Raw genomic sequence first — 21,190 nt, 5'->3', positions numbered from 1 at the left:
CCAATTCAGGTTTGGGAGTAGGCAAGATAGGGCTATCCGCACATTCTTATGGAGGCGTAGTTTCCTTTTCGCACACTGTCCCTGTTTTGGTTTTGGACAGAGATCAAAGGGGGATTTTTACGGAAAGTAGTTTTAGAAGCACACAGCATTACTATGTCTGGCGAACAATGGCGTATTCTGTATATGCTGAAGAAGGAAAAGGAAACATTAGAACCTGGGGGAGACCAGAAACCCTATAAAAACCAATGAAAGAGAAGAGCACGTACAAAGATGCAGTGTAGTCTCATAGATTTTATTTTTAAATTTTCACCTTGAGCATCAAAGAGGAGACTTTCTTAGACTATTAGCTCCATTAGATATATTAAGGACTATAAACTACAGCTGTTAGAAACCTTCCCAACATGCTAGTAGGATTATCACTTAGTAAAACAACCTAGAGTTCAACTGTGCTAAAGCTGCTAGACATCGTGGCTTCTTTATAGACGAAGCCCCCAAAAGAGCCATCTCCACAGCCTGGCTCTTGAACCGTATGCTGGCTTTCCCTGCCTCTGGTGTTATTGAAATCTAATCTGGGAATCATAAAAGGCACAATTAACAAGTGGCTAATGAATGGTTTGTGAATTCCTTATACTTATTATTTTTCAAAAGTCTTTTGATTTCAGAGCTGTAAGGTTTTAAGTCAACAGTATTCACGTGATAGTGGAGGTGCAGAGGGTGAAGCGGCAATTAATGGTAGAAGCCAGGCCTCTGAGGATTCTCATTATCACTACTCTTCACGGAGGCAGGCGACTTCCGGGTGCCACGCTGCCACACTGCAACCTGGGTTGACTTTGGACGGTGACACCCGGGTGGCCCACAGTGATTGCACACAGAAGGCCCTACGGAATCAAAGTGCATAACGCTCCTGCGTACTGCCCGTCCAGCACTCTGCGCGAGGATCAGGGCCCCCACTAGCTCCGCACAGACCTAGAAATCAGCTCAGAATCTCAGAGTTGCATTTCGTACCAACAGAAGCCCGTTCGCCAACTCTCAGTGGGGTTTGCCAGGCTGCGGACCCGAGACCTAGGGCGCCATTAAGCCCTAGATAGCATGCGCCTGCCGCCGTAGCACTTTGCGCTCTCCGTTTCCCCGGTTACCCCCACTAGCGTTTTCCCAACACTTCCCACAGATGTTTACAAAGTGTTGACGCCCACTCGGCCGCCGCCTTCCGCGCCCTCCCTAGCTCCTCCGCACCGCCCAGCCTGCCCCGCCCATCTGCGATTCCGGGGCCCTCTCGCCCTGCGCGCCCTTTGCAGCCTGGGGTTTGGCGCCCCGCCCACTTCAGCCGTCACGTGGTCGCCGGCCCCTCACTAGGGCGACCTGTTGCCCCGCCCCTCCTGTCACGTGCTTCCACTATCCGCCCACCGACAGTACCTGCCCCACCCTCACCCATCACATGGGCCACCCGCCCCGCCCCTCACGAGCACCCCGCCCCGCCCTCTACCATCACGTGGTTCTCTCCGCCCCGCCCTCCCCAGCGGCCGCCCCGCCTCTCTCATCACGTGACAGAAACGCCCCTCCCACTGCTTAGTGCCCGCCCCGCCCCCGCGCCAGCGCGCTCCGACGTGCCCTGGAACTTACCCTCCCTCAGAGACCAGCCTGCGGGGACGCCCGGCAGTGGCGGCCACCGAGCGAGCGCTTTTCAGGCGGTCTCTCCGTCCTCTACCACATCGCCGGATGAGGAGGGAGCTGCCCGTCGCGAGGTCTCCGGCCCTTGGTAAGGAGGCCGGGCGTGGGTTCCCGCGGAAAGCACAAAGGCGCTCCGGGGCGCGGGCTCTGCCCGCCGAAGGCTGTGCCGGGGAGGGCGGCGGCCGCCTGGCCCACGGGGCGAGCAGGTTTACACGACCTAGGTCTCAGCCTGGGCTCCCCGGCTTCCTGCCTGCGGGAGCAGGGCCCCGGGGAGGGCGGGAGGGCCGGCCCGCCCCCCGCGGCAGCTGCCCTGGGCGCACCTGACACCTGGGCCGCGGCGCGGACGGTGGACGCGAACGGCGCGCTCTCCTCAGCCCCGAGGAGCGCGTCTGCTGCCCCCGGCTCTGTTCCGAGGAATCTCTTCCGAGCCCTTGAGGCACGGGGAGACAACAGACCCCGCTGCCCGCGCGCTGCCCGCCTCCCGTCTGGGCGCCTGTTTTGTCTTTCCGCAAAGGCTGCCCTTGACACGTTGTGTCTTAAGTTACTGCAGACCCTCGCAGACAGAATGGCCACAAGGTGGTCATTAGGGAGAGAAGGCACGCCCTTCAGTTTCAGAGGCGGGTGATGTTTTCTTTTCTTTTCTTTTTTTCCTCTCTTCCTGCAGCAGCAGTTTAAAATGCTTTGCAAGGATGAAAGCAAAATTTCTAGTATACCTTTTTTAAAAAGTTGGAATGCTATTCCAAGTGAAGTGCCACGGGTAAAGGGTTTTAACACTGGTTACAAGGTTGGCCTTGTGTGGCTCATGTTGACACGCGGAAGTAGATTTTATTGACCGTTCAGGCACACATTCCTAAAGGGAGGTACACTGGAGGAAGGAGCATTAACAAGGAGTCACCGGGGTTCTGGTTCAGAGTCTGCTGGTCCGACTTAAAGAGAGACCTTGAAAGACTAAAAATGTTGCAATGAGAAATTGTTCGGTATCTAGCCCATCGCAGTAGCTCTTTTGTACTTAAAAGGTGAGAAATGGTGGCCTGGAGGTGTTTATTTCCTCACGTCCGGTTTTGCTTACCTGATCTCTAAAAGGGTGTACCTTAGAATGGATCGTCTTTCCATTTCTCCACGGCTTTGAGACTGGCTGCAGGTGCACTATTTTCTATTTTAAAATTGCATTGGAAGCCTTTCAGAACAGTTTCTAGAACCCAAAGAAGCAATACCCAGGAAGGGTTCGTGGAGGTGTGATTTAAGCCATGCCATCGCAGAGTTAGGCCAAGAGGGCACACATAACTTTCCATCTGTCTGGGGTGTTTTTCTGCCTAGGAAACAAAGCATAATTCATATACATTCTTTCTCTCCCTGCCCAGCGTGTGTGTGTGTGTGTGTGTGTGTGTGTGTGTGTGTGTGTGTGTGTGTAGTCCCTAGTATTTACTCCTGTTCTTTATCAGCCATTGGGATTGGAGATTACCCATTGAGTCATGATGTGACAGCATTTGTGTAGATTAGTTGTGCTTATATAATTATCAATATTTTGAGTTTTTTAATACACTACACCAGTTGTGAGGTAGAAAAGAAATATGTAAATGCTGCAGAACAGTTAATTAGTTGTAATTATATGGCTTTTGTATTAGAAAATATTTATTCAGTGCTTTTGAAAAATGGCCTGATTAAAAAATGAGCTTTAGTAATTTAAATCCTCAAAGTGCAAGTGACATTACTGAGAATAAGGATAATACTTTTATTTATTTGCTTACATGTCTATTTTTATTGTGATAGGGCCTTGCTATGTGGCTTTGGTTGGTCTGAAACTCACTAAGTAGATCAGTCTGGCTTTGAACTGCCAGAGATCTCCTTCCCCCAGTACTGGGATTAAAGGTGTGCACCTACCATGCCCGTTGAAGAGTAGACTAAAGTGAGATAGTAATCTGCCTATGAGTAGTAATATTATTTATCTGAGAAAATGGACATTGCAATTCTGTAATAAACAATGAGAGAAAATGGAAATTAAACTTTTATCACACTTTTGTATTTAACAGTTTTAATCCTACTTGTGGGTGTGTGCTACTGGAAATCAAACCCAGAGCCTTGGCATGCTATGTGAGTGTTTTCTAGTAAAACCAAGAACCCAATAAATATTAGTTATAATTGCAAATATGTTCTTTTCTGTAGAATAAGTCAGATGTGGAAATAAATCTTTATAACACAGGGATTCATTCATTGTACTTTAAGTCACCTCAATGAGGACCTTAATAATGGGCTAACATCTTTGCGACTCTACTTGTCTTTGGTTAGCTGGTCTAATTGTGCTAGAACCATGTGATTGGGCCATTGCCTTGTGGCTTTCATAGACCCAGTCAGTGTCCTGTGGTTGCAGTTTGTAGGTGATTTGCTTTATATTTTAAGTGAGCCAGCAAATGCTGATGCTTCATCTGGGAGCTCCTCACTCCTGTTGATAATCTATGGCTTCTCTTCTCTTAAAGTATTGGGGGTCACCTGCCATTCTAATAAGCCTGCGGGTTATATGTGTATTGTTGCATGTAGGCCACTGGCAACTGTTGTATTAAAAAGAAACGCACTACCATGTGACCTTAATTTCTAGTACTCATGTTACAAAACAAGTGAACAAACTACAAAGCATAAATCTATTTAACCTAGCATATTAAAAAAAATTTTTTTTTGTTGTTTTTATTCAAGACAGGGTTTCTCTGTGTAGCCTTGGCCATCCTGGACTCACTTTGTAGACCAGGCTGGCCTCGAACTCACAGCGATCCGCCTGCCTCTGCCTCCCGAGTGCTGGGATTAAAGGCGTGCGCCACCACGCCCGGCTCATATTAAAAATATTTTATCATACAATTAACGTGAAAATTATTCTCATTGTTTGGATTAACTTTTTGAAAGATTGTATAGCTTATACTTAGAGCACTTAGTTTATTCCATCCATGTTTCAGTGGTCATATGGCAGTAGTGGCTATTGTGTTAAACTATATATTGTTGTTGGTTAGCCAGAATATTTTTGTTTCTTTGTTTTGTTTTGTCTCATTATGTAGCTCTGGCTGGAACTCACTGTGTATGTAGACCAGGCCTGCCTCTGCCTCAGGAGTGCTGGGATTGACGTTGTGTGACACTTTGCTTGGCTGGTCAGTCTGAGCTCAGAATACGCTGTTCTAAATGTGTTTGCAGAATAGCAGAACAGTGTGTTGATTTTGAAGTGTAGATTTTGGGGCATCAGTTTCATACTGCCATTAAAATTTCTAAAACCTGGGACTCAGTACTTCATGGCTTAAAAACTTTTGCAGGATATGGTTATGGAATGTCTGTTGGATGGATCCTAGAGCAGAAAGGTGGGGACAGTAGGGAAGAACTAAGAAAATTTGAACCAAGTATGCACATTATTATGCATCAGTTGATTTTTATGTTGACTTATTGACTAAGAAAGTGTGCCAAATGTAACATTTAATGAGGCAAATTGGGCCCCAGGCTCATGGGAACCCTTCTGCACTATTTTTGTAGTGATTCTGTAGGTCTTTTTAAAACAAGGCTTTATGTAGTCCAGGCTGACCTTGAACTTGATATGTAGCTAAGGATGACCTTGAGTTTAATACCCTCTTGCTTCCACCTCCCCAGTGCTGGGCTCATAGAGGTTTGCCACCACACACAGTTGATGCTGTGCTGGCATGGAACGCAGCCTCGTGCATGCTCGGCAGCCTCTGTACCGTAGCTGTGTCCCATTCCTAATTCTATGTCTTCAACTCTTCTAAAATAAGATGTGCTTAAAAAAAAAAAAAAAAGATGATCCTTCCCAGATGATTCCATTGCTCCAAGTATGAGAATTAGTGCTCTGAGTCACTAATGACTTGCCCTTCTGCAGCTTGGATGGCAGAATGGAATCTGGTATTAAGTATTTTTGCCAGAGGAGATAAAATTTAGGAAGGACTTACTGTACCAAGTGCCTTTGCATTTAATTCTCTCAAAATGTGGTACGTGTTACTAAGCAGCTAGATGTACATCTAGAAACAGGCTTGGAGAGGCTCATTGCCATCATGTAGATCACACAGCTGATGAAACAGGGACTAGCTTCACTCTATTGTGTTTTTTTATTCATGACTTGCTTCCTAGGTTATATGGTGATTAATATGGGTACTGTGCATCATGTTTTAGTTTATAAAGGTCTTTTCCTCTTTCCTCTTTGACAAGGATCTTTTGAGGTTTGTAGTCTGTCTGTCTGTCTTCTTTCTTTCTTTCTTTCTTTTTCCCCAACTGATAAGATACCCAAGGAGCTAGAATAGCATAGCCTCGGTTTAAACCTTAGGCCTCTGATCTTAAGTTTTGTGCCTTTTCTCTTCTCCCACACAGAGTTTAGAGTGTTAGAGTGGTATCTTTGAAAATTGGATGAGAAGTATTGTGTTTTCACGTATCATTTCATTTTTAAAATTTACTTTTATTAAGGTATAGTATACATATACTAACCTATATTCTATTCTGTAGACCAACTCATAAATGGGAAGGAATAATTGTAACACTGAAACTCACTGTACTTTAAGTCACCTTCAGTTGAAGACCCATTAGGCCACCATCTTTCTCGTTTGACTTTCTTTGACTAACTGGTCTCACTGTGCTAGAACCTAGTGATTGAGCCATTGCTGTGGTGCTTTAGTAGAGCTGATTGAGGGCAGTTTCAGTTCATAGTTGATTTGCTTTATAGTTGAACTTCAGTCTGGATGGCCCTCTGCCTTGTTGGTGTTCCAGGGCTTCTCCAATCTTAATGAACAGGGCAATCGCCTGTACTTTTAGTAAGCCCCTGGTTATATGTATAATGCTCCTCTGCCCAAATTTAAACTTGCTTTTATTGACGTGTAATATACATGCATTGGAAATACACTAATGCTTAATGAACTCATATGAATAAATACATATAATAACACAGATGCACTTTCAAAGTATCATTCTAAGTGATACACAGGAAACACAGAAGGCTGTTTCAAACCCTATGATTTCTTTTTTTCTATCACAACTTTTGCATCTTTGGCCAAGCAGTGACTAATGGGATACTCTCTACCATGCTTTTGGAACTAGTAGATACATTGGTATGCATTTATTTTTCTCTTCTCTCAAAAACCTTTCATGCTCTGTGTTTACTACCTTATAGAGGGGTTCACCAGAGCTTGTTTAGGCATTTGGTGGCTTACTGACAAGCCTTTTTGTGGCCCGACATTGCTGCATCTCTTGGGGGGAGGGGTTTACCAGCTTATAGAGTAAGCATACACTTACTGACAAGTTATTTTATAGAATAGATGTGTCATTTTGTGTTCTCACAGCGGTGAATGTAGATTCCAGTTGCTTCTGTTCTTATCCTAAAGAATACTTTTTAAAAAGTCATTTTTGCCAGGTGTGGTGGAACACCCCTTTTATCCTAGCACTCAGGAAGCAGAGGAAGGTGGAACTGTGTGAGTTCAAGCCAGAGTGGTCTACACAGGTTTAAGCCAGCCAGGATTGCACAATGAGACCCTGTCTTAAAAAAAAAAGCAAGTAGTAGTGTTTGGTTGTTTGACTTAGAATGTGCAATTTGATGAGCTTAGCAATATTTGTAAACCTGTGAACACACTATATAGTTTGAACATAATTTGAGTTTGTCTATGTGTTGGAGCTTGTTCTCAGTGTGGCAGGAACTTGCAGGTGTGTTGAACTTGGGCTCCATGTGCCTCCAAAAAGATTCGGTGTGAAAGTGAGCATGGTGATGCATGCCTTTAATCCCAGCACTAAAGAAGCAGAGGCAGAGGCAGAGGCAGAGGCAGAGGCAGAGGCAGAGGCAGAGGCAGAGGCAGAGGCAGGCGGATTTCTGAATTAGAGTACTGTCTCATCTACAGAGTGAGTTCTAGGACATCCAGGGCGGCTACACAGAGAAACCCTGTCTTGAAAACAAACAAAACAAAATATAGGTTATGAAGGTGGCCCAGTTGTAGTCTAGCTTAAAGCAAGATGCTTTTGGGTTTGTGGTATTAAAAATTCAGCCACACAGGGTCTTACAAGTGTGGCAGCATCAAAGGTGAAGCAGGACATGACCCCATCTGGGAGCTATGGCCCCTTTGACTTGGAACCTACCCCGCCGGGGAGTGTCAGGGTACAGCTTGTTTGCTGTGGGCATCGGGCCTCTGATCTTTAGCTACTGGAGAATGATGAAGTGGAACCGTGAGCGCAGGCGCCTGCAGATCGAGGACTTGGAGGCCGGGATTGTCCTCATGCCACTCTTCCTGGCAGAGAAGGACCAGAGAATCCTGCAGATACTTCGGGAGGACCTGGAAGAAGAGGCCATCATCATGAAAGACATACCTGACTGGAAGGTGGGAGAGTCAGTGTTCCACACCATGCCATGGGTGCCGCCCCTCCTCGGCCAGTTGTATGGGCTGCGCACCAAGGAGGAGATGGTGAATGCCACCTTCGGCTTCACCTGGTACACTTAGGGCCCAAGCTTACGCCGTTATAAAGAATAGTCAGAAAAAAAAAAATCAGCCACACAGTTCTTGAGTGTGACTCGTGCAGATGATAACATCTTGTTGCAGTGATGAAAGATTGGGCAAGCCAGTGAGAGTGAGGCCTGGAAATTATGAGGCTATTGAGTGCTCTGCCTTCAGGAAAATTTGGAGTAGTTATCCTTGGACCTAGCTAGAGTTTGAGAGAAGGTTATTGGTAAGAGAGCAAGCCTGGCTCCTCCTTATCAATGATGTGGCTTCTTGCTCTGTGGTTTTCCCTTCTCCGTTCTTCACCACTGATGCTATTTGTTATGTGCTTTTGCCACATTCTATTCACAGCCTAGCCAGCATGAGCACCAGCACCACACCGTTTTATCTCCAGAACCATGAGCTAAGTACCCAGCCTCAATTGTTGTCGTAGGTAATTCTAATACAGAAGGCATCACCGTTATCAAGACTTTGAGCACACCTACCACTCACTCCTTCACCCCAAATCTCTTTGTTTCCCTTGTTCTCTGGTATCACTCACCTGCTTCCTGGCACTATAAATGAGTTTACATTTTCTAGAATTTTATGCAGATGGACTCTCACACACTGCTTTGGGGCTATCTCAGTAAAATTATTTGATATTTACCTAGTTTGTTGTGGCATTAATTCATTCCTTTGATGATGATGACGACGACGACGATGATGTTGTTGTTGTTGTTTTGGGTTTTTGAGACAGGGTTTCTCTGTGTATCCTTAGCTTTCCTGAACTTGGTTTTTACACCAGCCTTCCCTCGAACTCAAAGTGATCCACTTGCTTCTGCCTCCCGAATGCTGCAATTAAAGGTGTGTGCCACCACTCCTGGCACCTTTTTATGCTTGAATGACATTCCTGAGGTGGGTATGCTGCAGTCTGTCCATATGCTTATTGACTGGTAGTTGGGCAACCAGCTGTTGATAAAACTGCTGTTGATAAATGGAAACTCTGCTCTTGTTTTTCATTGGTAAATTTCTAAAAGTTGAATCTGTGTCATGTGGTATAGTTAAAATTGTAAGCACTAGATAAATGTAATTGAGTCATCTCTCTTTTTTTTTTTTCCTTTTTACCATTTTTACATCCTTACCAGCAGTGTGAGTTCTAGCTGTTTTATAATCCCAGAAACATGAATATGACTTGACTTAGCCATAGCTTTTTTGGGCGGGGGTGGGGTGAGGGGTTTGAGACAGGGTTTCTCTGTGTAGTCTTGGCTGTCCTTGAACTCACAGCGATCCGCCTGCCTCTGCCTTCCGAGTCCTGGGATTAAAGATGTGTGCCACCACACCTGGCAGCATTGATTTTTTTTTTTTTAAATTTCATTTTCTTGATGATTGAAGATGTTGATTATCTGTTCAGGAGCTTATTCTGTAGAACTTTGTATAAGCCTGTTAAAACTTTCTGCCTTTTTTTTTTTTTTTTTTTTTTTTTTTTTTTTCCCTTTTAAGATAGTCTCACTGTGCAGCTCTGGGTGGCTTAGAAACTCCACTATGTCGTCCACACTGGCTTTAAACACAGAGATCTGCCTGTCACTGCCTGTCCCTCTTGAGTGCTGGGATTAAGTTGAGTTTTCTTCTCATTAACTTGTAAACTCCATATTTTCTAGGTGAAGAGTTCTTTGTTTAAATGTTTTCAGAAATCTGTAGCTTTCCTAATCAAATTTTCAGTGGTGTCTTTCCTCCTCCTCCTCCTCCTTCTTCTTTTTGTTTTTTCGAGATAGGATCTCTCTATGTAGTCTTGGCTGTCCTGGACTTACTTTGTAGACCAGGTTGGCCTTGAACTCACAGCGATCCACCTGCCTCTGCCTCCCAAGTGCTAGGATTAAAGGCGCGCATCACCACACCTGGCTTTTCTTCTTCATAAAAAAAAAAAATAATTTATTTAATTTTGCTTTATTTGTATTGGTTTAGGCCATTAGATCCCTTGGAACTGGAATTACAGACAATTGTGAGCTGTCATGTGAGTGCTGGGAATTGAACCCAGGTCCCTTGGAAGAGCAGACAGTGCTCTTAACTACCAAGCCATCTCTCCAGCCCCCCCCTTTTTTTTCTTAAATGTGCAATGGGAAGTCTCTACAGTCACTATAGTAAAACCATCTGTTTGTTGGAGGCATTTTGCCATTGGAAATTAAATTAGTACAATAGAAGTCCAACATAGGTGAGTTATAAAGTAAAATAAGGAGAGAGGTCTTTTAATTTCTGTACCTGTGATGTCTGGCTATGGAAGTGGGACATCCTGTAGGTAAGGTGGCTGGATGCTGCAAGGGTTGAGTTACAGATAGTCTCAGTGACACACCAGACAAGAAGTAAAGCTTATTACTTCACATAGCACAAAGCAGACATGGCTAGTTTTGAGGGTAGTTAGCATCTCCCTAACTCCTGCCTTTGTTGCCATAGTTGTTGTCACATGCTAAGGAACTCCAGGGAGCTCTGACAAAAGATTTTTAATGGGTGAAATCCAATTTGAATTTTTGCTTTTTTTGTTCATTCGAAGGAACCATTGATGAAGCTGACTGTGATTGTATATTCCTGTAATTCTAGTATTTGAGAGGCTAAGGATGGTGAGTTTGAGACCAGCCAGGGCTACAAGGTGAGACCCTGTCTCAGAAACCCACCAAAAAAAGCAAAACAAACCTTTGTCAAACTAATAAACAGTAATATCTTTCCCATTAAAAGCTTTTTAAAGTCTGTGATTAATTTTGTTTTCTAAGAAGTATATGATATAGCCGGGCAGTGGTGGCGCACACCTTTAATCCCAGCACTCGGGAGGCAAAGGCAGGCAGATCGCTGTGAGTTTGAGGCCAGCCTGGTCTACAAAGCAAGTCCAGGACAGCCAAGGCTACACAGAGAAACCCTGTCTTGAGAAAAAACAAAACAAAACAAAAAAAACCAACAACAACAAAAAAACCCAAAAAAACAAAAAAACAAAACAAAAAAAAAAGAAGTATATGATATAAGAATGGTATATGAAGCAGGGCAGTGGTGGCGCACACCTTTAATCCCAACACTCAGGAGGCAGAGGCAGGAGGATCAGGGCCAGCCTGGTCTACCGAGCTAGTTCCAGGACAGCCAAGGCTACACAAAGAAACCCTGTCTTGAAAAACAAACAAAAAAGCTATATGAATGTTGAATTTACTGTTTATTGATAATGTTTGGATATGACTCAGCAGGTAAAGGTGTTGGCTTTCGAGCCTGACAACCTGTGCTAGATCCTTAGGCCCCACATGGTGGAACATCCCCATTATGAACACCCCATATCAGGGTAGTATATTTCTCTCTCTCCTCTCTCCTCCCTCTGGCCCCCTTTCATTGAGACATGGCCTGATCTACTCATTGTATAGATCATGCTGGCTGCAATACAGAGAACCTTCTTCCTCTGTCTCCTTGGTGCTGGGATTAAAGGTGTGCCCCACCATGCCTGGCTTTAAATAGATGTATTTTTAACTTTTTATTATTTTATTAAATGTGGGTGTTTTGCCTGTATGTATGGCTGGATACCATTTGAGTGCCCTGTGCTTTGGGATGCTATGGAAATGGAGTTAAATGGTCATGAGCCACCATGTAGGTGCTGGGAATTTAACCTGGATTCTCTGAAAGAAGAGCTGGTGTGGTGCTCTTAACTTCTGAGGTATTTCTCCAGCCAGAATCGACTGATTTTTTTTTTTTTTTAATGTTCAACTTTATACTATTCTTGGACTTGATACATTATACTTTGAAACTATTCTTGGAAGGTAAGCATGATGGTGCGGGCCTGAATGACGTAACTTGGTGTCAGCTAGATTAAGAGTTTGAGTTTGAGGTCAGTAGGCATAGGGAATTGAAGGCTAGTCTGAGCTACATGAAAAGATGGAATAAGGGGATCCAGTTTGCTACAGTTGGATTAGCAATTTTTGAATCTATATTCTAGAATGATACTGGTTAGCAGTATTTTTTTCCTCCCTGTTTCAGTGTTTTTATGTTGCTGTAAATATAATGCTAACTTCATAGAAGGAGTTGAGATCTTTTCACATTGATTTTTTTTTTTTTCATGAAGATTTTTGCAGAAATGTGATTTTCGTTTTCATTTTGAATAAATTCACCAGTGGAACCATTTCATCCGTGAGTTCTTTTTGAGATTAGTTTTACTATTCACTTTGGGTACGTTACATATGTGTGCCTGTGTATGTGTGCATGTTGAGGTAGGCTCTTTACTGGGCATGGCATCTTCAAAGTGAATCCTCATTGTACCGTGTGAAACACTTAAAAAAGAAATAAGACTGAGTACTCATTCATTGAGGGTGTAAACTACATCTTACCTTCTCTGGTGGTTGTGGGTATTTGGTTATGTGCACGCTGGCTACTCTAAATCATGCCGCTGTGCGTGTTTGTGTACAAGTATCTGAGTTACTGTTCTCAGTTCTTCTTATACACACTGGGAATTTTCGATGATAGCAACTTTATTTTTGAGGAGCTCTCACATGTTTTCCCCACTGTTTACATTTCTCCAACGGTGCCAAGCACTGCTGATTGTTAGATGTTGTGTGTTGGGGTGGGACATGTGCCCTGGAGCACATGGAGAGGTTGGAGGTGGGTTGTTCTTCCACCATGTGGGCTCTAGAACAGTGGTTATCAATCTGTGAGTCACAACTCATTTGGAGGGTTACATAATAGATAGTTATAAGCAAATTTATAAGGCATTCATAAGCAAAATTATAGTTATGAACTAGCAACAAAATGCTCTATCGTTGGGTTGGGGTCACTCCCACATGAGGACCTGTGTTAGAGGGTCGCAGCGTTAGGAAGGCTGAGAGCCGCTGCTCTAGAGGCTGTCCCCATCCTGCTTTCTGGCTTCCCCAGGCCCTTACGTAAGTGTCGTCATGTAGGGTTTGCCCTTTTTATTTCTGACTTACATAAGTCCTGTGAGTTCTAGTCATGTCAGAAATGACAGGACTCTATCCTTTTTTATGGTCAGCTACTTTATTGTGTATATAGCACAGTTTTGTCATTCTTCTGTTGGTGGAAACAGGTTGATTCCATTTCTTGGCTGTTGTAAATAGAACTGCAATAAAAATGGAATTGCAGCTGCTTCTTCAGCATGCTGGTTTGAAGAAGTTTTTAATTTTAGTAAAGTCCAATTTTTTCTCCCTTATGGATTATGAGTTTGTTGTATGTTAACATATATCCTTGTGTATACTCTAAACCTTGCACATGCTGGGTACCAGTGACTATAACATAACTCTAGCCTGTGAACTATATTCAAGACAAATTCATTGAGATGACCCTGTTTCTATCTTTCATGGCACATGGAACTCCAGATACCCCTTGCAAATTCTCTTTTTTAAAATTTTAATTAAAAAGTTTTTTCTTTTTTGAGACAGGGACTGACCATGCCTGACTTTCACTGTGTAGACCAGGCTGCCCTTAAACCTGGATGTTCTCCTGCCTCTTACTTTTTAGTGCTGGCATTAAAAGCTTGGTTTACAATTTCCTTTTTGTTAAAATTATGCTCATTTCTCAAATTCTTCTTGCTGATTCCTCACTTGTTTCAGATTTAAGTCTTGCTTTTGCATTTTCTTCCCTGGTTCTCCTTTGTTGCTTCCTTTACCACTTTACAGCCATCAACTTATTTCCTATGTTCTACTTTTGCTTTTTTTTTTTTTTTCCAGTTAGACTGGTTTATGATATTTGCTTTTCCTTTATATTGCCTGTTTCAATTCAGAGAAGCATTTTATATTGTGTATCTGTTCATTTTTACAAAGCCAGGAGTATTCATTAAGAAAAAACTTGGCTAATGTTTATAAATGCACAGTTTAGAAAACTAGTTATGGCCAGGTGTGGTGGTGCATGCCTGTAATCCCAGCATTTGGGAGGCAGAGGCAGGTTCGAGGCCAGCCTGGTCTACAAAGTGAGTCTAGGATGGCCAAGGCTACACAGAGAAGCTCTGTCTTGAAAAAGAAAAAAAAAGAAAAAAGAAAAAGAAAACTAACTGGTGGAACACTTTCTTTTGCTGGTACCTTTGTGGATTTTGTTGTTTTGCTCATTAAATTTTATTTATTAGGTGCTTGTTCAGGGATTGTTATTTTATTCTTTTTGTTGTTGTTGTTGTTGTTTTTGTTTTTTTTTGAGCCAGGATTTTTCTGTGTGGTCTTGGCTGTCCTAGACTCGCTTTGTAGATCAGGTTGGCCTTGAACTCACAATGATCTGCCTGCCACCACCTCCCTGTGCTGGGATTAAAGGCATGTGCCACCATGCTTAACTTCCAGTTTTTTTTCAAAGAAATGAAGAATTGATTTATTCTTCGACAATTTTGTACATGCATGTAATATATTCTAGTCACACTTATTCCCTTTCTTATCCCCACCCACCTCTGCTTACTCCCCATCTCCAGTTATTTTATTCATTTTTTTTTAGGTTTTTTTGTTTTGTTTCGGTGTCTCACATATTAGAGAAATATTCTACTACTGAGCTATAACCTCCACATCATCATCATCTTTTTCTCCTTCTTCTTCTCCTCTTCCTCCTTCTTCTTCTCTTATGCAATATTTAAAAATGTGGAGAACAAAGTGCCAAGGATTAATGATTCAGCTGTGATGATATTTTTAGATTGCTTAATATTTGCATGCTTGAGGCATATTAGCATTTTATTTTTCTAAGTACTAGAGTATCAGAATTACTGCATGTGTCAGGCATATCTGGATTAGTCTTAAATTATAAACCTCTTAATTATGGGCACATTAAGTTTTTGTTTCTCTTACAATGCATGCAGTAAACCTATACCCCTATTCAGATCCAGCCAATGGATAGCTCATTCTCCATGGTTGTGGGGAAAGCAGGACTGCCTCTGACATGAAATCTAATTCCCTCTACCCCCATTTGATCACTTTCTCTTGATGGGGAGGCCTGCTGGCACTCAGAGGAAGGGGAAGCAGGCTACCAGGATGAGATCATATGGTGGGGAGGATGTCCCCTTCAGTCTCAGACCTAGGGGATGGGGAATAGGGTGAACAGGGAGGGAGGCGGGAATGGGAAGATACAAGTGAGAGGATAACAATCAGGATGTAATCTGAATAAATTATTTAAAAAATAAAAATTTAGGGCTGGAGAGATTGCTCAGAGGTTAAGAGCACTGCCTGTTCTTCCAAAGGTCCTGAGTTCAATTCCCAGCAACCACATAGTGGCTCACAACCAACTATTATGAAATCTGGTCCCCTCTTCTAGCATGCAGGTGTACATTCAGGCAAAACATTGTATATTTAATAAATAATAAATAATAAATAAATCTTTTAGAAAATTAAAAAGATTTTATTTTCTTGTTTATTCTGTTTTGGACATATCTAGTAAGATATCATTGATTAAAGCAGATGCCCTGGGGGAGGAAGGTAACATTTGCTGAGCTGTATAATTTGTGATAGGCTTCTTAGTAATTTACATGAGAAAAACAATTAGAAAAAAATTAACAGATGGGAAAAAGGTTATCAGATGATAAAGTAGCATGACAGAAAATACTGAGTCTGAGTAGAGGATAGAGCACTAGTAGGTGTGACAGGCTTCATCTCATGGTTCAGTTGGGAAACCTGAGTTGGGGCCACATAACTCACATAAAAAGCCAGGTATAGTGGCAAATAATCATAATCCAGCCCTGGGGAGATGGAGATGAGGTGCATCCTAGAGGCTTGCTAGTCAGCCAGCCTGGACTAAGTGGTGCATTCCAGACTGGTGAGAGACCCTGTCTCAAAAAATAAAACAAAGCCTGGTGTGGTGGTTCACATCTTTCATCCTAGGCAAAGGGAGGAGGATCTCTGGTCTACATAGCAAGTTCCAAGACAGTCAGAGCTACTTAGTGAGACACTGTCTCAAAACCAAACAAAACAAAATAGCAAGGTAGATGAAACCTGAGAGAAAACACACACACACACACACACACAAACACACACACACACACCCTTCCCCTTTCCTCACTCCTCCCCATACATACAAAAGTGTGTGTGTGTGTGTGTGTGTGTGTGTGTGTGTGTGTGTTTGCTGAAACATAAGGAAGAAGTGATTGCAACAACAGGAAGAAGAACGGCAAGAGGCCTTTGAGTCGTACGTGGATGTTTATAAAATTGCTGAGAGAAGCAAGGGAGGAGCTCAAAACAGTACATATGCAAAACTGAATGTTCTGGATTGCATGGTTAGCAATTTCTGTTTGGGATGAATATGGACAGAGGCATGTGGTGATAAGTACTGAATAGATTCCATTTCAGGAGTGTTCTGGTGAGAGATTTCTCTAGTTAAGTAAGCAAAATCCTATGTAAAGTTATCAGAATAAACAGCTTTTGACCTAATGTAAGGAGAAAAAGAAGAAACAAATCTAAGTCAAAGTAAGCCTTCATTTTAATATAGCTTGCTCTTAAATGAAATCGAATAAACGATTCACACAGTTGTATATAATTTTCATTTAGATCTGTTCTTAATAGTTATCCCATGAATCTCTTAATCTTTCAATGTATACTTTATAATAAGAATTTAAATTTTATCTGATCTTTTTTTTTTTTTTAAAGAATTATTTGTAGTGAAGGTTTGCTATGTGGCTTTCTAGATGTTTATGATTTTTAACAATTATCTTTGGGCATTCCAGTTTGATTCCCCACCTCTTACCTCTGTTTTGAGTGATAACTTATCTGTAGCTTCTGTTCATTTCCATGTGTCTTCTTGCTCATTTCATCCACCTTAGTATGTGACTACCTTTTTATATAGATTATATCATTTAACTACCACATTTGCCGTGGGGAGCCACATCTCATTGTCTATTTAAAACTATAGATTGGATGTTTCATGTTGAACTAGTGAAATTGGCTCCCTTGTGTAATCCTTTTCCTCCCTAACTGTTCCTGCATTCTTGTCTTTGTATTTGTAGTCAATAGGGTAGGTGCAGCCAAAAGGCGTGGCAGTAAAGAGGGAGCATGGGCTGGTGGATAACATTGCTATTCTCCAGTGCCATATCCACTCTACAGTAGCAGGAGCATGGAATCCAACACTGTCTGACCAGTCTTCATGGTTCTAAGCTACAGTACTCTTGTGAAAAGTAACTGCGTGTTTCTTACTCATCTCTATCTTCAAAAGTACTTCTTGTTTTATACTTCCATGGAAAAAAAGAAAAGCCAAGTCATTCAAGGATAAAGTGTAGTTATGCTTCATGTACCAGTGAAATTGTGAGAATCTGTATTTGGCTGATTCCTTCATTGTTGGACCTGGATGCTTACTTACCTCATGTGATCTCTTGATGCAGTGGGTGATGTGGTAAACATAAGATTTTTGATGGTGCTGCCAACATCACATGGCATATTGCTGTAGGAACTTTAAAAAAACCCAAATACATGTATGATAATTTCTAAACTGTCGTTAAAATTAGCATAAAACACAACTGTAACAGTCATTATCAGTAAGTACTACGCTCTGCATATAGTAGTTTGTATTACGCAGCTTAGTAGGTGTCTGTACATCAACATTACCACAAACATGAGTAATGTGTTACTCTAGGATGTTAGGATACTATAACAGCATTTGTCAGCTTTGTTGACATCTTAGGGACCACTGATGTATTTATAGTATACATCTGGTGTTTGCATTGCACATGACTATGATTCATTATCAACTTTTTAAAAAAGTGTTTTTTTTTAAATTTTAATTAATTAACTTTACATCCTGAGCGCAGATTTCCTCTCTCCTCTCCTCCTAGTCCCTCCCTCTAACCTCCTATCTACCATGCCCCCATCCATTTCTCCTTAGAGAAGGTGAGGCCCCCCATGTGTACCAACCCATCTTGGCATATCAAATTGCAGTAGGACTAGGTGCACCTTCTCCTATTGAGCCTAGACAAGACAGCTCAGTTATGGAAAAAGGGTGTGAAGGCTGGCAAAAGAGTCAGAGACAGCCCCTGCTCCAGTTGTTAGAGGTCCCACATGAAGACCAAGCTGCATCTCTGTTACATAATGGTAAAGGCCTAGTTCTGGTCCTTGTAGGTTCCCTATTTATCAGTTCAGTCTTTGTGCGCTTCTGTGAGACCAGGATGATTTTTGTGGGTTTTCCTGTTGTATCCTTGACCCCTTTGGCTTCTTTAGTCACCCCCTTCTCCCCTTATACAAGATTCCCCAAGCTCCACCTAATGTTTGGCTGTGGGTCTCTGCATTTGTTTCCATCAGCTGCTAGGTGACACCTCTTAGAGGACAGTTATGCTAGGTTTCTGTCTGCAAGTATAGGAGAATATCATTAATAGTGTCAGGGGTGCGCTCTCTCTCATGGTATGGATCTCAAGTTGGGCCAGTCATTAGTTGGTTATGCCCTCAATTTCTGTTTCATCTTTATCCCTGCACGTCTTGTAGACAGGACAAATTGCAGGTAGAAGCTTTTGTGGATGTGTTGGTGTCCCCATTCCTCAGTGGAAAGTTTTGGCTGATTACAGGAGGTGGCTGTTTTAAGTTCCTTGTCCCCCATTGCTAGGAGTCTTTGCTAGGGTCACCCATATAGATTCCCGAGAGTTTCCTATGTCCTAAGGTTCTAGTTCGTCCCAGAGATGCCCCCATCCCAGTCCTCTTTCCCTCAGCTCACACCACACTTGACTCATCCTGTTCCCCTACCCACTCTCATCCAGTTTCCTCACTCCCTCCACCCCCAATGTCTATTTACTTCCCTTCTCAGTGGCATTCAAGCACCCTCCCTTAGGTCCTCCTTGTTACAAATTAGCATCTTCGGGTCTGTGAATTAAAGAGTGGTTGTCATGTAGTTTATGTCTGATAATCACTTATGACTAAGTACATATCATGTGTGTCTCTCTGGTCTCAATTACCGCACTTGGGATGATGTTTTCTAATTCCATTTGCCTGCAGATTTCATGATGTCCTTGTTTTTAATAGCGGAGTAGCCATTTCATTGTATAAATGTGCCATATTCTTTAGTTGAGGGACATCTAGGCTGTTTCCAGTTTCTGGCTATTGCAAATAAAGCTTCTATTAACATACTTGAACAAGGGTCCTTATGGTATCTTTTGAGTATATGCTTAGGAGTTGTATAGCTGGGTCTTGAGGTAGAACTATCCTGATTTTCTGAGAAATTGCCAGATTGATTTCCAAAGTGGTTATACATGCTTGCACTACCACCAACAAATGAAGGAGTGTTCTTGCTCCACATCCTCACCAACATGAGCTGTCTCTGGATGATGATGATGATTATTTTGTCTCTGGAGTTTTTGATTTTACCATTTTGAAGCATGGAAGACAGAATCCAGAGTCATTTTGATTTGCATTTCCCTGATGATTAAGGATATTGAATTATTTTTTAAATTTAAATTTACTTTAAAAAGTTTATTCACTCTACATGCCAATCGCAGCCCCCTCCCTCATCTCCTCCCAGTCCCAACCCCTCCCTCCCTTTCCCCTTTTCCCTCTACCCCCCCTTATGCCCTCCCTAGTCCTCGGGAAGGGGGGGCCCTCCTCCCCCACCAACTGACCCCAGCTTATCAAGTCTCATCTGGACTGCCTTCATCCTCTTTGTCTGTGATCTGGTAAGGCACCTCTCTAGGGGGAAGTGATCGAAGAGCAGGCATTAGAGTCCATGGCAGAGATGGCCCCTGCTCCTCTTACTAGGATACCTGTAGTAGCTGAGCTGCCCATCAGCTGCATCTAAGCAGGGGATCTAGGTCCTCTCCATGCATGATCCTTGTTTGGTGCCTACCTGGCCCATATTTGTTAGCTCTGTTGGTCTTCCTGTGGAGCTCCTGTCCCTTCCAGGTCCTTTTATCCTCTCTACTCTTCCATAAGACTCCCTGTACTCCACTCAAAGCTTGACTGTGAATCTCAACAGTGTGCTTTGATCCCCTGCTGGGTGGAGTCTTTTAGAGGACCTCTATAGTAGGCTCCTGCCCTGTTGTCTCTCTTCAACTGCTTCCAGTGTCTATTCTCTCTGCCCTTCTGAATGAGAATTAAGCATCCTCCCTAGGGTCCTTCTTGTTACTTGGCTTCTTTAGGACTGTGGATTGTAGTGTGGTCATCCAGTACTATATAGCTAATAACCGCTTATAAGTGAGTACATACCATGCCTGTCCTTTGGGTCTGGCTTACATCCTGACTTCACTCAGGATGATCTTTTCTAGATCCATCCATTTGCATGCAAATTTCATAATGTCCTTGTTTTTAACAGCTGAATAGTATTCCCTTGTGTTGTTGTTGTTGTTATTAATTTTTTTGTGTATGTGTCTGTGTGTGTTATTTGTGTATGTTCATGGAAACCAGAAAAGGGCATTGGATCCCCTGGAGTTGGAGTTCCAGATATCTGAGCCACCCAATGTGGGTGCTATTTTGAACTCAGGTACTCTGGAGGAGCAGCAGGTTCTCGTAATTGCTAAGCTATCTCTGCTTTCCTCAGAATAAACTTTTGAAAAATTGTGAAAACTTTATGTGAGCTTAAAGCGCAGGGTGACTGCATGGAAGCAGAGACCGAACAGTTCAGAAATTGGAAGCTCTCTTGGGTGTCACGAGCAAATTTGGCAGGATAGGGGTTGTATAGTTAGGATTTTGGTATAGTACAGATTTTGGATGTGGTAAATTTTAGGTACTTCAACCAGTTTTGCTTATGAAAATGTCTAATCTTTAGGAATCTCTTCCCTTTTTTATTTTTCATGACACTGACTTTTTGAAGAATTTAGTTCTGTTATCTGGTGGAATGTCTTGCCTTCTGAATTTGTGTGTTTCCCATTATTTGCATGAAGTGAAATATGCTTTTTTCTTTTTAGACAGGGTCTCACTATGTAGCTCTGGCTGTCCTGGAACTCACTGTGTAGACCAGGCTGGTCTCAAAATTCACCTGCCTCTGCCTCTCAAGTGCTGGGATTAAAATGTGTGCCACTCACCCAGCTGAAAAATCCTTTTGATAAGAATACAGCACAGGTGACAGTCTATACAATGGGTGTGTGTCATCCAGGTAGCTCCACTGTTGATTGGTAGGTTTGGTCATTTGTTTTAAAACTTTTCACTGAAAAGAAGCATTATAATGTTTGTTTCCCCTTTTATAAAGAATAAGTAATCTGT

General features: G+C 42.6%; 1 protein-coding gene across 5 annotated transcripts in view; it reads left to right on the top strand.

Moving 5' to 3' along the window:
* The first annotated feature begins 1,589 nt into the window (after window positions 1–1,589).
* Window positions 1,590–21,190, top strand: part of Arhgap12 (Rho GTPase activating protein 12) — a 100,860-nt gene continuing 81,259 nt past the window's right edge. For 4 of the 5 annotated variants that reach the window (XM_051151180.1, XM_051151179.1, XM_051151178.1 and 1 more), the window contains exon 1: window positions 1,590–1,756. The gene's annotated coding sequence lies outside the window, so the exon portion shown is untranslated. The remainder of the gene's footprint in view (window positions 1,757–21,190) is intronic. The other variant, XM_051151177.1, reaches the window with a different exon arrangement.

This window comes from Acomys russatus, chromosome 9 (assembly GCF_903995435.1).
Source record: "Acomys russatus chromosome 9, mAcoRus1.1, whole genome shotgun sequence".
NCBI classification, from domain to species: Eukaryota; Metazoa; Chordata; class Mammalia; order Rodentia; family Muridae; genus Acomys; species Acomys russatus.
The sequence above is the reverse complement of the archived record's forward strand: the minus strand, read 5'-3'. Positions and strand labels throughout refer to the sequence as shown.